The 15,993-nt window shown below is 37.1% G+C and overlaps 1 protein-coding gene across 2 annotated transcripts in view; it reads left to right on the top strand.

Annotated features, from left to right (window-relative positions):
- Positions 1 to 15,993, top strand: part of LRP12 (LDL receptor related protein 12) — a 101,947-nt gene that overhangs the window by 24,663 nt on the left and 61,291 nt on the right. The gene's annotated exons all lie outside the window — the stretch shown is intronic.

Below are 15,993 nucleotides of genomic sequence, written 5' to 3'. Positions count from 1 at the left end.
GCAGTGGTGCGATCTCGGCTCACTGCAAGCTCTGCCTACCGAGTTCATGCCATTCTCCTGCCTCAGCCTCCCGAGTAGTTGGGACTACAGGCGCCCACCACCACACCTGGCTAATTTTTTTGTATTTTTAGTAGAGACGGAGTTTCACCATGTTAGCCAGGATGGTCTTGATCTCCTGACCTCGTTGATCCACCTGCCTTGGCCTCCCAAAGTGCTGGGATTACAGGCGTGAGCCACCGTACCCGGCCTGGGTTGTATATATTTTTATGGGTACACAGCTAAAACTGTTTTTTTTTTATTTTGCCCTCACATTTGAGTAATGGTTTGGCTGGATATGGAATTCCAGGCTTCAATATTTTCTTTCAGAATTCTGTGTATGTTATTTTATCCTTTTGTAACTTTTACGTTAACCATTTTGGTTCTTATACCAAAGACTTGTCCTCTTAGAAGCTTGTAATTTCCTATTTCTATTTGGAGTTTACAGTTTTCACAAGTATGTGTCTGTGAGTTTACAGTTTTCACAGTCATTATTACCGTTTGCTATTTGGCGGACCATTTTATCTTAGCATATCGATATTATTCTAAAATACTTATTATGTGTATATGTCTAGTTGTGTGGATATATGCACACATATGTATTTATTATGGATATGTGTGCACATATATATGTCTACACCTGTATATGTGTTTTAAATCCATTTTATCCTGCAAGTTTCATCCATTTAGAACTATTAAGTGAACATTATATTACACTTAATAGAAGTACCTAGCTTTTTTTTTTCTCTTAGGTTTTTATATCCTTATCTTTTTATTCTATAATTTAAAGATTCTTCAGTTTAGTCTTCTAAATTATAATTTGTCTGTAATACATCTATTTATGAATTTTTTTTTTTTTTTTTTTTGACAAGAGTCTCACTCTGTTACCCAGGCTGGAGTGCAGTGGTGCGATCTAGGCTCACTGCAACCTCCACTTCCCAGGTTCAAGTGATTCTTCTGCCTCAGCCTCCCTAGTAGCTGGGACTACAGGCGTGTGCCACCACGCCCAGCTGATTTTTGGATTTTTTTGGTAGAAATAGGGTTTCACCGTGTTGGCAAGGCTGGCCTCAAACTCCTGACCTCAAGTGATCTGCCCGCCTCGGCCTCCCAAAGTGCTGGAATTACAGGTGTGAGCCACTGCACCCAGCCTAATTTTCTTTTTTTTTTCATAACGATAGTTTTGTTTTTTTAGTTAGCTATGCGGTGCTGATTTGTGTCTTTCTTATCTCCCCTGATTACTCCCTCCCTGCCCTGTCCCCTACTCTCATCCCTACACCTGAGAATATAAGAATTGTAGGTCTTTTCCTCAGAAAGTAATGCCCCTGTGCACATTCACAGAAAATTTTGTACATAATGCGCGATTCTAAAATGTCTAAAAGCTCATTTATGACCTCTAGATCCTTGCTTTTCAAAGTGCTCTTGTAGAAACAGCTACATTGGTCCTGTCTGGTAGCTGGTTAGAAATGCTGAATCTCAGGGCCTGTGCCAGATACCAAATTGGAATCTTCATTTTAACAGATCCCTTGTGATTTATTTGATATTCAAGTTTGAGAAGCATTGCTGTGGGAGGTTAGAAACCTCTGTGATGTATGTGATATATATTCTTTTCCTGTTGTGTTACCTTTTACATATCTGGAGTATCATCTACAGCACTTTTAAAAAAAAAATCATGACTTGATCACCAAAATTGTAAAGTAGAAATATTTTGAAGTAGTTACAATATAGTATAGTATTTGAATAGCAAGCTATGCTATATGAAGTAGCAGGAGGCAAGCAGGGACTGATGTATACACTCATTCTTGTAACAATAGCAAACAGTTACATAGTAGTTACTATGAGCCAGGCAGCATTCTAATCATTGTGTTTTTGTTTATGTATATGTGTTTGTATATATGTGTCTTAGTCCATTTGGAGCACTGTAACAAAATGCCATAGACTGAGTGGCTTATAAAGAATAGGAATTTCTCACAGTTCTGGCGGCTGGGAAGTCCAGCATCGAGGCACTGGCAGATTTGGTGTCTGGTAAGGGCTCACTTTCTGATTCATAGACAATGTCTTTTTGCTGTGTCCTCACATGGCAAAAGAGGCTAGCTAGTTCTCTGGGGTCCCTTTTATAAGGACACTAATCTCATTCTTGAGGGCAGAGCCCTCATGACCTAATCACCTCATGAGGTACAAAGACTCCACTTCCTAATACTATAACCTTAGGAGTTAGGATTTCAACCATATGAATTTGGGGAGGGATACAAATATTCAGACTCTGTGAATGTATGTATGTATATGTATTTATTTACACAGATTCATTTGCTTATCATTTGTTAATAATGATATATAATGACATATCATTATTAACAAATATATAATATAGTAAGACAGACCTAAGTTTGGATATTAGTTGTATGTCTTAGTTGTGTCCTTGAGCAAGTTATTTACTATATCTGAAGTTTAGTTTCTTCATTTGTAAACTGGAGACAATACGTACCTCAAATATTTGTTCTAATAACTAAGTAAATTAAAATTTGGGAAAGTACATTAATTTGCTTATTTGTTAAGCAAATGAATCTGTGTAAATAAATACATATACATACATCAGCTTCGATACTATTTCCATTTTACAAATAAGGAAACTGAGGAACAAAAAGGTTAAGTATCTTAGCCAAGGTCACATAATTAGTAAATGGAAGATCTAGGATTTGAACCAAGATAGCATAACCTAAAATCTGCGCTCTTAACCATTACACTATATTGTTCTTTTATAGTTGTACTTGGAGATCTCCGTAAACAAAATGCAGCTCAAAAGCAAGCTGATTAATTCCTTTTACATTTACCTTTTAAAATTTATTACTAGAACTCATCTGCTTGTGGTGCTGATAGATGAGCCAGACATGCCAGATCATTAATTCTTTCTGAATTCCTTTTGGTTTGCTATGAATTGAGATTTCTAAATGGCAAGAAGCTAGATTATTGGATTTTACACTACCTACCCTCAAGGTTTGAAATAAGGTTATTAAATAACTTAGGCAAATACTTTCTACATTAAATGTTAATTTTCTCCCATCTCCAGTAGATGGACAAAAGACAATTTATAGAAACAGTAATTGGATGGCTAATAAAATTAGAACAAAGATTAACTTCAAAAGCAGTCAGAGAAATACAAATACCACGTGTTAATTTAGTAAATATATAAAAATGAAACTGTTTTATCAAATAGTCAATAAAGACATAAAAATAAAATGTGATTAGTGTTTAATGAAATGAGCATTCATACTTGATAAGTAGAATTGTTCATCTTTGCTGATGGGTTTGTTGGTATTATTTGACATATCATGGCCTTCTTTTCCTTATCACTTTTTTCGTAAACTATTTCCTAATTTTGAACATTAAATTGTTTGCAGTTTTGGTCACATAATGCTGTAATTAACATGCTTTTATCTTTGTTTGAATGTTTATTATGGTTTATAAAAGTAGAATTACTAGGTCAAAGGTTGGAGTGTTTACCAGGCTGTCATTAAAAATAATACCTAATTTGTATTGAATGCTTACCATGTGCAGTCATTGCTCTAAATGCTTTACATATATATGAACTCATTTAATCTTTACATCAAAAATATAAGATGGACCCTATTTTAACTCTGTTTTACAGGAAATTGAGCCACAGTGGAATTAAAATAATTTTCTTAAAGTCACACAGTTAGAGCCAGGATTTGTTTTCCAGAAAGATTATACTACTTTACGCTTCTGCTTGTAGAATTTGAGATTATATACCCTCTTATGACCTCTGCAGTAAAATGTTGTGATAATTGCACAATAGCAGTGAGCACAACTAGAACCTCTAAATTATGGTCTCTAAATACCATTCCTCACTGAAAGGATCCAAGCGTCATTGGATGAATGACTGATTTCCATTCTAGGGCAGAAAATACAAGAGAAACCAGGGATGTTCTGTTGTATCAGAAAGCAAGGAAGCTACCAAAGACTAGTAGTTCCAGCCAAAAGGACACAATGGCCAATAAAAAGGGGACTCCCAGTGACCAAAAGATGAGAGAACTTGAACATGATGAAAGAATATAACGAAGGCAGTTGGTTGAAATGCACTGAATTTATAAAAACTCTTTGGTTTATAACAATAGATGTGTAATAAGGAACACAAATACACACCACTACAACAACAGTGAATTACTGGATACAGTAAAAACAAATAGGCACTAACTTCATACTCTGATAACAAGCAATTATGAAGAAAGAGGGAAACTTCTTTGCAGAATTTTTGTTAATGAATGTGGAAGTAATGACAGGATTAGAATATCATTTTGCCAACCCTAATGAAATAATTTATTCAGGCTGTGATCATCAGTGGATGAAAGCATTAGACATATGGTCATGTGAGAACTTCTCAATGGAGGAATCAGTCTGCCCTACCTGGACCTATTGCTTAATCTCAGTCTTATGAAAAGAAGGGTAAGGAGATAGTGTATGTCTTCTTCTGTCATACGTATGAAACATACAGCGTAAGCTCTGAAGTTTTCCAGCCAAAAATGTTGAGCCTGTGTCAAATTAAGATCAAGCTTCTGTAGCAGGGTTTGGCAAAACACGGCCTTTCAGTCAAATTCTACCTAATGACTGTTTTCAAATAACGTTGTTTTGTTTTGTTTTTTAAACACAGCCACTCTGAATCATTTACATATTGTCTGTAGCTGCTTTTGTGCTGCAGTGACAGAGTTGAGTAGTTGCAACAGAAACCGTATGGCCCACAGAGCCTAAAATATTTACTAGCTTGTCCTTTCACAGAAAAGGCTTCCTGATCCTTGAGCTAGATGAACCAAAGTTAAGTGACATCAGAAAGAAGCAACACCACAAAATATGGGCCTTCTACAGGACAGCTGATCTGGCTTCCTTAACTAGTCAGTGGTGTGGAAAATGAGGGAGTATCACTCTAGGCTAAGAGAGACTTAAGCACAACAACCAAATGAAATCTCAAGACTGTTTTGATCCTGCTTCAAATAAGCAAACTGAAAAAACAGGAGACAACCAGGAAAATCTGATTATTGCCTGGCTATATTAAATGTCATCAAGATTTATTATGAATTTTAAGTAGTAGCATTATAGATAGGTGGATAACGTATTTTGAGAGATATGTATGTTGAAGTATATGGAGGTAAAATGATATGTGGCATTTGCTTCAACATACTTCACAAAAAGAAAAATACAGCAAAGACAAATTGATCTCAAGATTCTTTGATGTCAAGGCTCATATACTTTATACTGTATCATCATGCCATCATTACTATCTATAGTAGGTTTTAGTGTTGCCTCCTAGGTTGCTGTGCACAACAGCTACCAACCTCTCTTTTAAATGCCCTAATTCCTTGGTTTCTTTGTCAATGTAAGCACACCGTTGTGTGCTTACTCCTGTTTCCGCTATATCTAAGCACGATTGACAGAGGGACATCCATCAAGACTGGATCTGTATCTTCTGGTCTTGGTGGTAGAAGAGCCTCATATTTGATACTTGATTCTGTTCTTCAGTAACTGTGAGATTTAGTCCTGACAGGTTAATTTTTTAGTCTCAACATCCTGGGCCTTTAAAGGGGGAATATCAGTTACTCCTGGAATTGTTTCAAAATTAAAGGATACGTTTGTTCTGTAAATAATGAAATTATTAACCCAAATGAGACCCATAAATATTTTGGAAGGTATAGTGAGGGAATTGATGCATGATCTTTATAATAAGACAGACCTAAGTTTCGATATTAGTTGTATGTCTTAGTCGTGTCCTTGAGCAAGTTATTTACTATATCTGAAGTTTAGTTTCTTCATTGGTAAACTGGAGACAATATCTACCTCAAATATTTGTTCTAATAACTAAGTAAATTAAAATTTGGGAAAGTACATAGTATAGCAACAGATACATGCTAATTAAATATTTTTTCTTTTTTTTCATTTGGGGAAATATACCTGTATAGTATAGCTAGATATATTTACAATGGATAACTTAAAAAACTTTTTTTGAATATCAAATGGTATGATTAACAAGAATTATGCAGAACTTACTTGAAGAAAATTCCTCTAACATAAAGAGGATACTAAATGGAGAGAGATCCTTTTTTTTTGGATAGGCATGTACAATATTGTTAAGAGGTCCTTTCTCTCTATTTTTTTTTTTTAATTAAAAAAGTTTTTATTTCAATAGGCTTTTGGGGAACAGGTGGTGTTTGGTTACATGAATAAGTTGTTTAGTGGTGATTTCTGGGATTTTGGTGCACCCGTCCCAAGCAGTGTATGCTGTGCCAAATTACCCAATGTGTAGTCTTTTATCGCTCACCCCTCCTCACCCTTTTCCCCGAGTCCCCAAAGTCCATTATATCATTCTTATGCCTTTGAGCCCTCATAGCTTAGCTCCCATTTATGAATGAGAACATAAAATGTTTGATTTCTCCATTCCTGAGTTATTTCACATAGAATAATGGTCTCCAGTTCCATCCAGGTTGCTGCAAATGCCATTATTTTGTTCTTTTTATGGCTGAGTAGTATTCCATGGTATATGTATACCACATTTTCTTTATCCACTTGTTGATTGATGGGACTTTGCACTGGTTCCTCATTTTTGCAATTGTGAATTGTACTGCTATAAATATGCATGTGCAAGTATCTTTTTCATATGACTTCTTTCCTCTGGGTAGATACCTAGTAGTGGGATTGCTGTATCAAATGGTAGATCTACTTGTAGTTCTTTAAGGAATCTCCACACAGTTTTCCACAGTGCTTGTACTAGTTTACATTCCCACTGGCAATGTAAAAGTGTTCCCTGTTCACCACATTCCATGCCAATATCTGTTATTTTATGATTTCTTGATTATGGCCACTCTTGCAGGAGTAAGGTGGTACTGCATTGTGGTTTTGATTTGCATTTCCCTGATCATTAGTGATGTTGAGCATTTTTTTCATGTTTATTGGCCATTTGTATATCTTCTTTAAAGAATTGTTTATTCATGTCCTTAGCAGACTTTTCAATAGGATTATTTGTTTTTTTTTTCTTACTGGTCTGAGTTCCTTGTAGATTCTAGATATTAGTCCTTTGTTGGATGCATAGTTAGGGAAGATTTTGTCCCACTCTGTGGGTTGTCTGTTTACTCTGCTGATTATTTCTTTTGCTTTGCAGAAGCTTTTTAGTTTAATTAAGTCCCATCTATTTGTCTTTGTTTTTGTGGCATTTGCTTTTGGGTTCTTTGCCATGAAGTCTTTACCTAAGCCAGTGTCTGGAAGGGTTTTTCAAATGTTATCTTCTAGAATTTTTATGGTTTCAGGTCTTAGATTTAAGTCCTTGATCCATGTTGAGTTGATTTTTGCATAAAATGAAAGATGAGGATCCAGTTTCATTCTTCTACATGTGACCTCCCAATTATCCCAGCATCATTTGTTGAATAGAGTGTCCTTTCCCCACTTCATGCATGTTTTTGTTTGCTTTGTCAAAGATCAATTGACTGTAAGTGTTGGGCTTTTATTTCTGGGTTCTCTATTGTGTTCCATTGGTCTACGTGCCTTTTTGTTTGTTTGTTTCTGTTTTTTTGTTTGTTTGTTTTTGATGAAGTCTTGCTCTGTCACACAAGCTGGAGTGCAGTGGTGTGATCTCAATTTACTGCAGCCTCCGCCTCTGGGGTTCAAACAATTCTTCTGCCTCAGCCTCCTGAGTAGCTGGGACTACAGGTATGCACCACCACGCCTGGCTAATTTTTGTATATTTAGTAGAGACAGGGTTTCACCATGTTGGCCAGGCTGGTCTTGAACTTCTGACCTCAAGTGATCCTCCCACTTTGGCCTCCCAGAGTGGTGGGATTACAGGAGTGAACCACTGCGCTAGGCCTACATGCCTACTTTTATATCAGTACCATGCTGTTTTGGTGACTGTAGCCTTACAGTATAGTTTGAAGTCAGGTCATGTGATGCCTCTAGATTTGTTCTTTTTGCTTAGTCTTGCTTTGGCTATGTGAGCTCTTTTTTCATTTCATATGAATTTTAGGATTATTTTTTCTAGTTCTGTGAAAAATGATGGTGGTATTTTGATGGGAATTGCTTTGAATTTGTAGACTGCTTTTGGCAGTATGCTCATTTTCACAATATTGATTATACCTATCCATGAGCATGGGATGTGTTTCCTTTTGTTTGTGTGGTCTGTGATTTCTTTAGCAGTGTTTTGTACCTTGTAGAGGTCTTTCACCTCCTTGGTTAGGTATATTCCTAATTTTTTTTTTTTTTCAGCTATTGCAAAATGGTTGGGTCCTTGATTTAATTATCAGCCTGGTTACTGTTGGTGTATAGTGGTGCTACTGATTTGTGTAGATTAAATTTGTATCCTGAAACTTTCCTGAATTCATTTATCAGTTCTAGGAGCTTTCGGGATGAATTTTTAGGGTTTTCTGGGTATGGGATTATATCATTGGCAAACAGCGACAGTTTGACTTCCTTTTTACCAATTTGGATGCCCTTTGTCTCTTGTCTGATTGCTCTGGCTAGGACTTCCAGTACTATGTTGAATAGAAGTGGTAAAAGTGGGCATCCTTGAATAGAAGTAGTCAAAGTGGGCAATCTTGTTCCTGTTCTCAGGGGAAATGCTTTCAACTTTCCCTGTTCAGTATGATGTTGGCTATGGGTTTGTCATAGATGGCTTTTATTGCTTTAATGTATGTACCTTCTATATTGATTCCACTGTGGGTTTTAATTATAAAGGGATGCTGTATTTTGTCAAATGCTTTTTCTGTGTCTATTGAGATGATTGTGATTTTTGTTTTTAATTTTTGTTTATGTGGTGTATTACATTTATTGACTTGTGTGTGTTAAACTATTTCTGCATTTCTGATATGAAACCCACTTGATCATGGTGGGTTATCTTTTTATATGCTATTGGATTTGGTTAGCTGGTATTTTGTTGGGGGTTTTTGTATCTGTGGTCATCAGGGATATTAGTCTGTACTTTTCTTTGTTATGTCCTTCCCTGGTTTTGTTATTAGGGTGATGCTGGTGGCTTCATAGAATGATGTAGGGAAGATTCCTTCTTTCTCTATCTTTGGAATAGTGTTAATGGGATTGGTACCAGTTCTTCTTTGAATGTGTGATAGAATTCAGCTGTGAATCCATCTGGTCTTGGACTTTTTTTTGTGAACAATTTTTTAATTATTTCAGCCTTGCTGCTTGTTATTGATCTGTTCAGAGTTTCTGTTTCCTCCTATTTTTCAGGAATTTATTCATCTTCTCTAGGTGTTCTCATTTGTGTGCATAAAGGTGTTTGTAGTAGCCTTGAATGATCTTTTGTATATCTGTGATATCAGTTGTAATATCTCCCATTTCATTTGTAATTAAGCTTATTTGGATCTTCTCTCTTCTTGCTTAATCTCACTAATGGTCTGTTAATTTTATTTATCTTTTCAAAGAACCAGCTTTTTGTTTATATATATTTTGTATTGTTTTTATTTATTTCAAATTCATTTAGTTCTGCTCTGATCTTTGTTTCTTTTCTTCTGCTGGGTTTGGTTTGTTCTTGTTTCTCTAGTTCCTTGAGATGTGACCTTAAATTGTCTGTCTGTGTTCTTTCAGACTTTTTGATGTAGGCAGTTAATGTTATGAATTTTCCTCATAGCACTGCTTTTGCTGTATTCCAGAGGTTTTGATAGGTTGTGTTACTATTGTGCCATTCAAATAATTTTTAAATTTCCATCTTGATTTCATTGTTGACCCAATTATCATTCAGGAGCAGGTTATTTAATTTCCATCCATTTGCATGGGTTTGAGGATTCCTTTTGGAGTTGATTTCCAATTTTATTCCACTGTAGTCTAAAAGAGTACTTGATGTAATTTTTATTTTCTTAAATTTATTGAGACTCGTTTGTGGTCTTTCATCTATCTTGGAGACTGTTCATGTGCTGATGAATAGAATGTATATTCTACAGTTGTTGGGTGGAATATTCTGTAAATATCTGTTAAGTCCATTTGTTTTAGGGTATAGTTGAAGTCCATTGTTTCTTTGTCGACTTTCTGTCTTGATGACCTATCTAGTGCTGTCAGTAGAGTATTGAAGTCTGCCACTAATATTGTGTTGCTCTCTATCTCATTTCTTAGGTCTATTAGTAATTGTTTTATAAATTTGAGAGCTCCAGTGTTAGGTGCATATATATTTAGGATTGTGATATTTTCCTTTGGACTAGTCCTTTTATCATTATATAATGTCCCTCTTTGTGTTTTTATTTATTTATTTATTTTTTTACTGTTGTTGCTTTCAAGTTTGTGTTGTCTGATATAAGAATAGCCATTTTTGCTCACTTTTGGTCTCCATTTGCATGGAATATCTTTGTGAGTGTTTATGTGTCAGATGAGTCTCTTGAAGACAGCAGATACGTGGTTGGCGAATTCTTATCTATTCTGGCATTTTATGTCTTCTAAGTGGAGGATTTAGGCCATTTTACCTTCGATGTTGGTATTGAAATGTGAGGTACTATTCTTTTCATCATGCTATTTGTTGCCGAATACCTTGTTTGTTTTCATTGTGTTATTTTTCATTGTGTTATTTCATTGTGTTTCATTGTGATATTTCATTGTGTTTTATAGGTCCTTTGAGATGTATGGTTTAAGGAGGTTTTATTTTGGTATATTTCAAGGATTTGTTTCAAGATTTAGAGCTCCTTTTAACAGTTCTTGTAGTGTTCACTTGGTAGTGGCAAATTCTCTCAGCATTTGTTTTTCTAAAAAGGGCTGTATCTTTGATTTATGAAGCTTAGTTTTGCTGGATACAGAATTCTTGGCTGATAGTTGTTTTGTTTAAGGAGGCTAAAGATAGGACCCCAATCCCTTCTAGCTTGTAAGGTTTCTGCTGAGAAATCTGCTGTTAATCTGATAGGTTTTACTTTATAGGTTACCTGATGCTTTTGCCTCACAGCCCTTAGAATTCTTTCCTTCATCTTGACTTTAGATAACCTGATGACTGTGTGCCTAGGTGATGATCTTTTTACAATGAATCACCTGAGTGTTCTTTGAGCTTTGTATTTCAACGTCTAGATCTCTAGCAAAGTCAGGGAAGTTTTCCTTGATTATTCCCTCAGATATGTTTTCCAAACTTTCAGATTTCTATTCTTCCTCAGGAACACCAATTATCCTTAGGTTTGGTCATTTAACATAATCCCAGATTTCTTGGAGTCTTTGTTCATTTTATTTTTAATTCTTTTTTCCTTGTTTATATCAGATTGGATTAATTTGAAAGCCTTATCTTCAAGCTCTGAAGTTTTTTCTTCTACTTGTTCTATTCTGTTGTTTCGATTTTCCAATGTATTTTCCATTTCTCTAAGTGCCCTTCATCTCCAGAAGTTGTGATTGTTTTTTTATTTATGCTATTTTTCTGGCCATATCCTGTAACATTTAAAAAAAAAAATCTTAAAGTTGGTATTCACCTTTCTCTGATGCCTCTTTGAGTAGCAAAATAATCGACCATCTGAATTCTTTTTCTGGCAAGTCAGAGATTTCTTCTTGGTTTGGATCCATTGCTGGTGAGCTAGTGTGATCTTTTGGGGGTATTAAAGAACTTTGTTTTGTCATAGTGCCAGAATTTTTTTTCTGGTTCTTTCTAATTTGGATAGACTATGTCAGAGGGAAGATCTCGGGCTCAAGGGCTGCTGCTCAGAGTCGTTTTTCCCACGGGTTGCTCCCTTGATGTGGTGTTCTCTCCCTTCCCATAGTATTCCTGAGAGGTGAACTGCAGTGATTGTTGTTTCATTTGTGGGTCTAGCCACCCAGCAGAGCTACCAGGCTCTGGCCTGGTACTGGGGAGTGTCTGCAAAAAGTCCTGAGATGTGATCCATCTTCAGGTCTCTCAGCTATGGATACCAGCATCTTTCCAGTGAACATAACAGGGGAGTGAAGTGGACTCTGTGAGGGTCCTTGATTGTATTTTTGTTTAGTGCACTGGTTTTTTGTTTGTTGGCCTCCAGCCAGGAGGTGGCACTTTCAAGAGAGCATCAGCTGTGGTAGTGTAAGGAGGATACAAGCTTGCCCTAAGGTCACCTGGATAACGTTTCTCAGGCTGTGGGTGGGACCACAGAGCTCCCAAGAGATTATGTCCTTTGTTTTTTGGCTACCAGGCAGATAGAAAAAGATCATCAGGTGGGGGCAGGGTTAGGTGTGGCCGAGCTCAAACTCTCCTTGGGCAAGGCTTGCTGCAGCTGCTGTGGGGAATGAGGGTGTAGTTCTCAAGCCAATGGAGTTACATTCCCAGGATTATGGCTGCCTCTGCTGTATCATACAGTTCGCCAGGGAAGTGGGGGAAAGCCGGCAATGACAGGCCTTACCCAGCTCCCATGCAGCCTGAAAGGCCGGTTTCATTCCCACCGTGCTTCTCCAACAGCACCAAGTTTATTTCCAGGCAGCCGGTGAGCAAGGCTGAGAACTTGGCCCAGTCTACAAACCTCCCTGCTGAGAAAGCAAGCAGGGCTTTCAGGTTTCATGCCTCCGCCCCTGCCAAGACTTCTGTGCATGTATCTGCACTCCCCATTTTCCCCCTCCCCCGGATTCTGTCCAGTAAACTTCACATTCAGTTGAAATTGTTACAAAGTTCAGTTGGAAGTTTCCTTCTCCCTGTGGTTTTTTGCCAGTTCCACTGGCAGCCCTCCCCAAGGACCCTTGGAAGACAAAGTCAGAAATGGCTTCCCTGTGGACCTAGAGTGCCCACAGGGCTCTTCCCACTGTTTCCTGTACCCCTATATTTCACTCAGCTTTCTAAATTAATCTCAGCTCCAGGTAAGATCAAGTTCTTTTCCCATGATCTGGACCAGTGAGGATGTGCGTTTAGGGGCAAACGTTCCCCCCTCACACTTTGGGCACTCATAGTTTTTGGCTATCTCACAGAGCCTGCAGCAGCAAGCAGCTTCATTCAAAGGATCTGTGGATTCTCTAGGCTTTCTTGGTATGTTTCTGTGGTAGTTCTTGGAGCAAAAGTTCATGACGTGGGTCTCCACACACTGCTCTGTCTGTCTGAGTGGGAGCTGCAAGTTAGTCCTGCCTCCTGTGCACCATATTTTTTCTTACATTGGATAACTTTTATCAATTATGTGAAAAAGGATAATTCTCTGCTTCACATGTGATACTTCTGTAGAAAAATGCCAAGCTGACAGGTTAACTGGAAGATAGTACTTTAAGGTTCCATGAAAGAGTAGGTAAGCTATGAGATGACTTCAGTAGAAGTAAGTGAAAAGTTAGCTATTTGCTGAGAGAAAAAAAAAATTGTATTTTTTAGTAGAGAAGGGGTTTCCCCATGTTGGTCAGGCTGGTCTTGAACTCCCAACCTCAGATGATCTGCCCGCCTCAGCCTCCCAAAGTGCTGGGATTACAGGCATGAACCACCACGCCCGGCCAAAAAAAAAAAAAAAAAAAACACAACGTATTTATACATTTATTAGATTGATGGGCTATAAGCTGTTAAGAACCCAGGAGTCACTGAAGATCAAAAATGGTAAATTAAAAAAATGCCATTTTCTTGGTATCCTCCTCCCCAACAAGTTCTAAAGCTAATGCAGAGCAAAGTCCCTTACAATCTGAAGACTGAAGCTGCTCAAAATGTAAAATATTTGATAGTCATTTACCAAACATTTTGAAAGACAGTGATAATACATTTCTCTCTAATTCAAGGGAATAGTTGGGTTTGAAATCTTCCACTTGTGGCTTTCTGACTTCGTTCACTCATAGAAGAATGCCTAGCTTTCTCTTTATACATTCTTTATCCTTTTCCTTCTCCTCTTACTTACAGTATCATGTGAAACCAAATTGTTAATTATGCAGGGGATGTTTCATGCCTAATTCCAAAATCTGATAATTTTTATTCATTAAAACAACAAACATTTACTGAGATCTCACTGTGTCATAAATTGGGAGATGGTTGCTGGGGAATAGCAAGGCAGGGAGAAAGAGAGTAAGAAAGAAAAGGAAGGAGAGAAGAAAGAAGGGGAGAAGGACTTTCTTTGCCCTGAGGTAGTCAACATTTAGTGTGGAAGACTAGGAGTTAAAATGTGATACATATGTACATGGACTACTACACAGCCATAAAGAACAAAATCATGTCTTTTGCAGCAACATGAATGCAGCTGGAGGCCATAATCGTAAGTGAATTAGCACAGGAACAGAAAACCAAATATCGCATATTCTCACGTTTAAGTGGGAGCTAAACATTCACGGACGTAAAGATGGGAACAGTAGACACTGGGGACTACTAGAGGTAGGAGGGAGAGGGATGTGGGTTAAAAAACTACCTGTTGGGTACTATGCTCACTATCTGGGTGATAGGATCCATACTCCAAACCTCAGCATCACACAATCTACCCATGTAACAAACCTGCACATATACCCCCAGTATCTAAAAGTTGAAATTATTTTTAAATATTAATAACCCCAAAATATGATGAGGATTGTGGTAGTAACATGCTTATAACTCAATACGTGCTAATACAATGTACTATGTGAGCATCAAGGAGGACCCCTAACTCATCCTAAGGTAGACAGAAATGTATTTCCTGAACTGGGTTGAAGGAATTAGAGAGTAACCAGTGGCAATGCACTCAACTTTTCCATGCAAAGGGTACATCATATTCAACAATGGCAAAATTTCAGAAACTGTATGTATTTTAGTAGTGCTGAATCCAGAATATATAAGTACAAGGTAAAGGCAGAAAAGGAGTAGCAACATTTAAGGGATGGAGAGATAGAAGAGCCAGATTATGGTGAGCCTTAGAGACTCTTAACACATGGAAGGAATTGAACTAGTTACAGTTTTATAAGCTGAAGATTAATGTCAGATGTACCTTTAAAAAAGATCTCTGGTAGCATTGCAAAGAATGATAGAGGATTCATGAGAGAATAGTGCAAAAAGGATCAAAGAGTTGTGAGACCAAAAGTAGGAAAACCAGTTTGCAAGCTAATTCATTTATTTATACATTCAGCAAATATTCATTGACTGTCTAATATGAACCAGGCACTATTCTGTGTTCTGCCCCTTTGAAGCTTATATTTAATGCAGTAAGACAGGTAAGAAATATCAAAGACATGGAATAAAGAAATAGCAGGAGGGTTGGAAAGAACTGAGAACTTAATATATAGTGCATGAAGGGAAGGAAGGAAGGAACGATAAGGAAGAAACTGAAATGACTTCCAGGTTCCTACTTGAACAACTGGGAGATGCTGGTGTCATTCACCAAGGTAAGGAATATAAAAGGAAGAGCAGACTGAGGGTAGATAAGAGTTTAGTCTCACACCTACCTAGTTTGAGATACCTAGGACATTAAGGCAAAACTGTACAGTAGAAAGTTAAAAGACAGTATTTATTGTAAAAATTGGACTAACACCTCCTTCATAAGGTGATTGTGAAATTAAATGTACTGAAACGTGGAAATTCCTTAGACCATCATTTGGTACATAGTACATACGTTAGCTGCTGTTATTATTATTTCAAGATTATGGGCTTTGAGCTAGACAAATTTGCTTAAATACTGGTAGCACCACTTGCCAGTTTTGTTACCTTGAACAAGTCTCTTCTTTGAGTCTTTTTTTCTGCATGTAAAACTGGAATAGTATCTATTTTAGAGGGGTGCTGTAAGAATTAGTAATGATGTATGAAAAGTACCGACCTTAGTGACTGGCACAGTATAAGTGCTCAGTGACTACTGGGAGTCAAATAAAAAATTGCAGTTTAGGAGAAAGTTCAGATTAGGGGTTGAAATTTGGGATCTATCAATATGGAGTACTTGAACCTTTAAACATGTATGCTGAGGACAGACTTTCTAGAAAGGGAAAGGATAATATGCCAAAAGATCCCTGAATAGTTGGAAAGAGAGGCGATTTACTAAGAATAGTGGTTGAGGAAGTTTGTTGGAAACTTGAAGCAAATAAAGGAGGGCTGATAGAGTTTTCAAGGGCATTGGAGATAGAGTTGAG

The sequence above is a fragment of the Gorilla gorilla genome, chromosome 7 (assembly GCF_029281585.2).
Source record: "Gorilla gorilla gorilla isolate KB3781 chromosome 7, NHGRI_mGorGor1-v2.1_pri, whole genome shotgun sequence".
NCBI classification, from domain to species: Eukaryota; Metazoa; Chordata; class Mammalia; order Primates; family Hominidae; genus Gorilla; species Gorilla gorilla.
Note: the sequence above shows the minus strand (reverse complement) of the source record. Positions and strands in the feature narration are given on the sequence as shown.